Below are 7,068 nucleotides of genomic sequence, written 5' to 3' on the forward strand. Positions count from 1 at the left end.
ATATATTATGTGGAGTATTCATCCATGTATGGTAGTGATATATTATGTGGAGTATTCATCCATGTATGGTAGTGATATATTATGTGGAGTATTCATCCATGTATGGCAGTGATATATTATGTGGAGTATTCATCCATGTATGGTAGTGATATATTATGTGGAGTATTCATCCATGTATGGTAGTGATATATTATGTGGAGTATTCATCCATGTTTGGCAGTGATATATTATGTGGAGTATTCATCCATGTATGGTAGTGATATATTATGTGGAGTATTCATCCATGTATGGTAGTGATATATTATGTGGAGTATTCATCCATGTATGGTAGTGATATATTTTCTTAGACATATAACAACAATACTTGCTGCACACAATACTTCATGTTCTTATACCGCATTTCCTTCATGATTCTTCCTTATTTGCATGTTATTCCTGTTTGAATGTTATAGAAATACTGTGAAATGTTGGACTAAGGTTCACTTCCTTATCTTATAGTCACCTATAAAGGTCATTTTCGGGTTAAAGACAAGGTAAATTGGCCAATACACATATGTATTGTATTTTTTATGGTGTACTGGTTTTAAGATCATGCAGAAATATAATAACTCATTCAGCTCACCGCAGCGATATATTATGTGGTGTAAAATGTGATTGTTTCCAGCAAGAGAAACCACGTAATCTTGTAGGTATGATACCTTTCAATGGCTAACAAAAATACATGATGTAATAGCAGCTTGCGAACCTCTGGGGTTCTTCTTCGGGCTAACAATGGAATAGATCCGAAGAGGCATGGATATTTATACACACTTATAACATACATACTTATGTCAAGGCACAGATATGGATGTGATTGGTTCGCACTTAAAAGGAATACTGCAACAGAAAATAAACTTTTTTGTCTAGGCACTGATAACGGAGTAAAAGCTTTATGGTCCCTGAATCACTGTTGTGGGGGTCGTCAGGCCAGGAATGCTACAAGAGGTACACAAACATTTGTAACTAGACATTGATAAGGGAGTGAAAGTTTATGGTCCCTGAATTACTGTTGGGGGGTGGTTTTCACCAGGCCAGCAGTCTTATCTGTGTTATAGATGTCTCACACTTCCCATTCACGCATAAATCCTGGGGAATAATTTAACCCAGTATTTAGCGTGTCAAAAGTTGTTAGCAATTTATATTCCCAAATTCTTCTGTAGTTTTGTGACTTGAAACCACCCTTCAATATCAAAACTCTCATATCTTCTATGTCATGTCCATGGTTAGAGAAGTGCTTGGCCACAGGCAATTCTCTCTTTCCGTGATTATGTGGTGTATGATAGTGATATATTATGTGGTGTACATCTGTGCCGCACAAACTTTGTTTAGGTGGTAAACAGGAAAAATAAGGTCCCAACTTGATTAATCAATTCTAAGCACCAAAGTAAGTGACCCCCAATGTAATGTAACTAATAACACAAAAACTTGAAATTTAGCACGACCATTTTTTAGACTTTTTTAAATACGAAAAGTAAAGTGAAACACAATTCTAGGTGTAAAAGTAATGTAACTAATAGCACACATTTGTACCGCACAAACATGAAATTTACCACAACTACTTCCTACATAGACAAAGTAAAGGGGTCACTATGTATATAATTGAGAATCTACCTCCCCTCTATGTGCATATACAGAGGAGAATGTGCCTCACCTCTATGTGTATATACTGAGGAGAATCTACCTCACCTCTATGTGTATATACAGAGGAGAATCTACCTCACCTCTATGTGTATATACTGAGGAGAATCTACCTCACCTCTATGTGTATATACTGAGGAGAATCTACCTCACCTCTATGTGTATATACTGAGGAGAATCTATCTAACCTCAATGTGTATATACTGAGGAGAATCTACCTCACCCCTGTGTGTATACACTGAGGAGAATCTACCTCACCTCAATGTGTATATACTGAGGAGAATCTACCTCACCCCTGTGTGTATATACTGAGGAGAATCTACCTAACCTCTATGTGTATATACTGAGGAGAAACTACCTCACCTCTATATGTATATACTGAGGAGAATCTACCTCACCTCCATGTGTATATACTGAGGAGAATCTACCTCACCTATGTGTATATACTGAGGAGAATCTACCTCAACTCTATGTGTATATACTGAGGAGAATCTACCTCACCTCTATGTGTATATACTGAGGAGAATCTACCTCACCTCTATGTGTATATACTGAGGAGAATCTATCTCACCTCTATGTGTATATACTGAGGAGAATCTACCTCACCCCTGTGTGTATACACTGAGGAGAATCTACCTCACCTCTATGTGTATATACTGAGGAGAATCTACTCCACCTCTATGTGTATATACTGAGGAGAATCTACCTTACCCATGTGTTTATATACTGAGAAGAATCTACCTCACCCCTGTGTGTATACACTGAGAAGAATCTACCCCACCTCTATGTGCATATACTGAGGAGAATCTACCTCACCTCTATGTGTACATACTGAGGAGAATCTACCTCACTTCTATGTGTACATACTGAGGAGAATCTACCTCATCTCTATGTGTATATACTGGAGAATCTACCTCACTAAGAATATAACCGACCACTATGTGCTTATACTCAAAAGAGAAGGGAAGGCGCTTTATTACCCCCCACCAAGCCGGTTACTCATTTTACCGACTTCGGAAGGATGGAAGGCTGAGTCAACCTCGAGACAGCTACCTGAACCATAAAAAGGGATCAAACCTGCATCCTTCAGGTCGTGAGTGTGAGCTTAGGACTGCATTCTGCTGCCTTAACACTCTGCAACACACAAGGCTGTAATGTACATAAGGAAGCAGCCATGGACTTCAGGGATGGAGCTGAAAAAGGGGCTGCACCTAAGAAGGGGCTGCAACCTCCAGTCTAGGGGGAAATTTGAATAAAAAGGGGCATTACCTTTAAGTGTATAAAATGAGGAAAGTGGGAGGGAGGCACAATCTGCAGAGGGACATCGGTACATGCAGTCTGAGGAGAATCTAACACTCCTCTGTGTATACAGATTTTATTCCTCAATTCCTCTGAAGTGACCACAACTTCAAAACATTTTCTGTGCGAACAGGTAAGCATCGGAACCAAATTAACTTGGGCGGAGCCGGGTGTATGAGCTAGTGTGAATAAGATTGTCAGAAGTTATGCATATTCAGGAGTCAGGCAACACTTAAGTTTGTTCTTTGTGTGATTGCTATAAATACTCCTGACTGTTAGATGACTGAAGGAATTTCAGTGGATTACACCAATGCTGTGTGACCTGTAATTCTTCCAGCAGCTCCAACACTTAAACTCAATTTGAAACAGCAGGAATAAACATATAGCGATCCATATAAAGGTAATTTTCGGATTAACGGCAAGGTAATCTGGCCAATACAAATATGTATTGTATTTTTTATGGTGTTTAACTCACCCCAGTCATATATTATGTGTATATTATGTGTTGTATGACAATCATATATTATCTGGAGTATTATGTGTTTTATGATAGTGATATATTATGTGGTGTATGATAATTATATATTATGTGGTGTATGATAGTGATATATTATGTGGTGTATTAAGTGGTGTATGATAATTATATATTATGTGGTGTTTTAACTGGCGTATGATAGTGATATATTATGTGGAGTATTATGTGCTGTATCATAGTGGTATATTATGTGGTGTATGATAATGCTATATTATGTGGTGTATTAAGTGGTGTATGATATTATGTGTATTTTGTAGTGTATTATGTAGTATATGAGAGTGATATATTATGTGGTGTATGATAATGATATTTTATGTGGTGTATTAACCAGAGTATGATAGTGATATATTATGTTGTGTATGATAGTTATATATTATGTGGTGTATGATAGTTATATATTATGTGGTGTATGATAGTGATATATTATGTGGTGTATGATAGTTATATATTATGTGGTGTATGATAGTGATATATTATGTGGTGTATGATAGTGATATATTATGTGGTGTATGATAGTGATATATTATGTGGTGTATGATAGTGATATATCATGTGGTGCTTGATAGTGATATATTATGTGGTGTATGATAGTGATATATTATGTGGTGTATGATAATCATATATTATGTGGTGTATGATAGTGATATATTATGTGGTGTATGATAGTGATATATTATGTGGTGTATGATAATGATATTTTATGTGGTGTATTAACCAGAGTATGATAGTGATATATTATGTTGTGTATGATAGTTATATATTATGTGGTATATGATAGTTATATATTATGTGGTGTATGATAGTGATATATTATGTTGTGTATGATAGTGTTATATTATGTGGTGTATGATAGTGATATATTATGTGGTGTATGATAGTGATATATCATGTGGTGCTTGATAGTGATATATTATGTGGTGTATGATAGTGATATATTATGTGGTGTATAATACTGGTATATGATAGTGATACATTATCAACTAATTAAAAATAGAAAGGCTAAGTGCAACCTCCAGTCTAGGGGGAAATTTCAATTAAAATGGGGTGTTACCTTTAAGTGTATAAAGTGAGGAGAGTGGGAGAGGGGGCACATTCTGCAGAGGGACATCAGTACATGCAGTCCGAGGAGAATCCAACGCTCCTCTGTGTATACAGATTTTATTCCTCGGGTTTCATTGAAGTAACCATAACTTCATAACATTTTCATGCGAGCAGGTAAACATCGGTACCAAATTAACTTGGGCAGAGTTGGGTGTCTGAGACAGTGTGAATAGGATTGTAAGAAGTTGCGCATATTCAGGAGTCAGGCAACACTTTAGTTTGTTCTTTGTGTGATTGCTATAAATACTCCTGACTGTTAGATAACTGGAGGAATTTTAGTAGATTACACCAATGCGGTGTGACCTGTAATTCTTCTAGCAGTTCCAAATCAATTTGGAACAGCGAGAATAAACATATAGTGATCCATTTAGCTAAACCTATATGGGTGATTTTCGGATTAAAGGCAAGGTAAACTGTCCAATACAAATATGTATTGTATTTTTTATGGTGCCCTGATTTTAAGATCATGAAGAAATATATTAACGTATTTAACTCAACCCAGTAATATATTATGTGTATATTATGTGGTGTATGATAATCATATATTATCTGGAGTATTATGTGGTGTATGATAGTGATATCAGGTGCTCTTTACTCGAGTCAAACTTTTCGTAATGCTTGAGAGCTCATTTCGAGTAACGAACCCCATTTAAGTCAATGGGAGACTTGAGCATTTTTCAAGGTGACCGATGCTCAGCATAGGGGAGGGTGTAATTCATCTGTAAACATCAGAAAGTGATGGAAACACCACAGAAATGGATAGGAAAAAGCAGGGACAGCATGCATGGCTGCATCTGAGACTCCCAGGTCGCACTATTAAGCCAAATTGTGGGCAAGACCCTGGTGGTCACCCCTCTAACAATTTAGTTGGGCCAGACCATAATCAGCAAGGCACACGCACTCTCACATCTTAGCTAAGCACCACACTAGGTGGAACGAAGGCCAATCACTGCCTGCGGGTGACACCACTGCCTCTTCTCCTGTGTTACATGCTGGCATTGCTGTCCAATCCCCCCCAAGACGCAAGACGTTACCCCCTAGATCTGCTAAGGCCCACTTGGTACCTGATCCTGATCCAAGGTCTGGTCCAGATGGAGGTATTAGTGTATCTTGACACCACCAGGAAGTGCTGGTAGAGTCAAGATTGACAGTGGGGTGACACCCCCTGTATGTGATTGGCTGGACAGTTGCCAAGCCAGTAGGTCCTGGAAGGTGATTAAAGTTGTCTAAAAAAGGCATTCAGCATCAGCCGCTGCTGGGCCAGGCTACTAAGCAGTGAGGCACCTTCTTCTGCAGAGCACTAGCGTCCCCCCCCCATGTAAGTAACTGATGACGGCCGCAGCAGGGAGGGCAGCGTGGTGGTGGGAGGCACCGTCAGACTTGGCCTGAGGCAGAGTGCAGCAGCAGACCAGGGATCGGAGTGCAACGCGTGACCGCAGCAGGACTGTGAGTAGCTGCAGAGCCGGCACATTCTCCCACTAGTCAGCTTCTCCTGCAGCCCAGTAGTGGACCCCACCATGTAAGTTAATGATGATGGCCGCAACAGGCAGGGCCCCGCGGCGGTGGGAAGGCACTGTGATATCCGACGCACAGTGCAGCAGCAGAGCAGGGATCAAAGTTTGTCGCGGGAATGCAGCTGGATCCTAAGCGGCGGCGCCGACACATGCCCACTAGGTGAGCGCGGGGGAGCTGCCTTAAGGGAGCACACAGGGCCTGGGATGCTCGGAGCAGGTAGCCGGCCAGCAGAACGGAAGACACAGCGGGCGTCTAACAATCAGCCCTCATCCCCCCTGTGGCCGTGATGCATTAGAGACAAGCAGCGCGGCCAGCAGCAGTGAGAGTCACAGGTGCACCCTCTACATCGCTTTTTGCCAGCCCTGGTGGCTTACTGTGAGGGTTCCTTTTCTTGTTACAGCTCATAATGTAAGTCTAGCTAGAAAAAGTAACCCTCACCCTAAGCCACCACAGCCGGCACACTGTGCTGCTAGGACCTTCGTCTTTTCACCCTATCCGCAGCTAAGGGTGGGACAAGGGCATTCCTCCTGTCAAACCCCTAGCTTCTGGTGGCGTCGAGATACACTAATACCCAGGATGGTGAGGGTGTGTGCATTAGGGATGCAAGTGTGAATGGGAATACTCCTGGTTCAGCCCGGGTTTCTGATGCTGTTAAGAGCTCAGAGACCCAGGCAGCTCTTGGCGCTCTTAATATCGGGACACCTGATGCGCAAACAGGTACTGTATCTGTAGTTGGTCAGGAGGGGTCACAGGTTCCAGTCACCCCTCCGGTGGCGACAACATCTGGTAGGAGCTATGCCAGTGTCGCCGCTGGAGGGGGGGTTTCCTCCTTGTCTCCAGGCTCTAGGGAGGGCGATTTGCAACAGCGCCTCCTGGGGGCTTTGTGGAGGGGGGAGAGTTCAATTACAGTTGGAGGAAGAGAGGTCCACCTATCTCTCTGG

Source organism: Eleutherodactylus coqui, chromosome 6, assembly GCF_035609145.1.
Source record: "Eleutherodactylus coqui strain aEleCoq1 chromosome 6, aEleCoq1.hap1, whole genome shotgun sequence".
Lineage (NCBI taxonomy): Eukaryota > Metazoa > Chordata > Amphibia > Anura > Eleutherodactylidae > Eleutherodactylus > Eleutherodactylus coqui.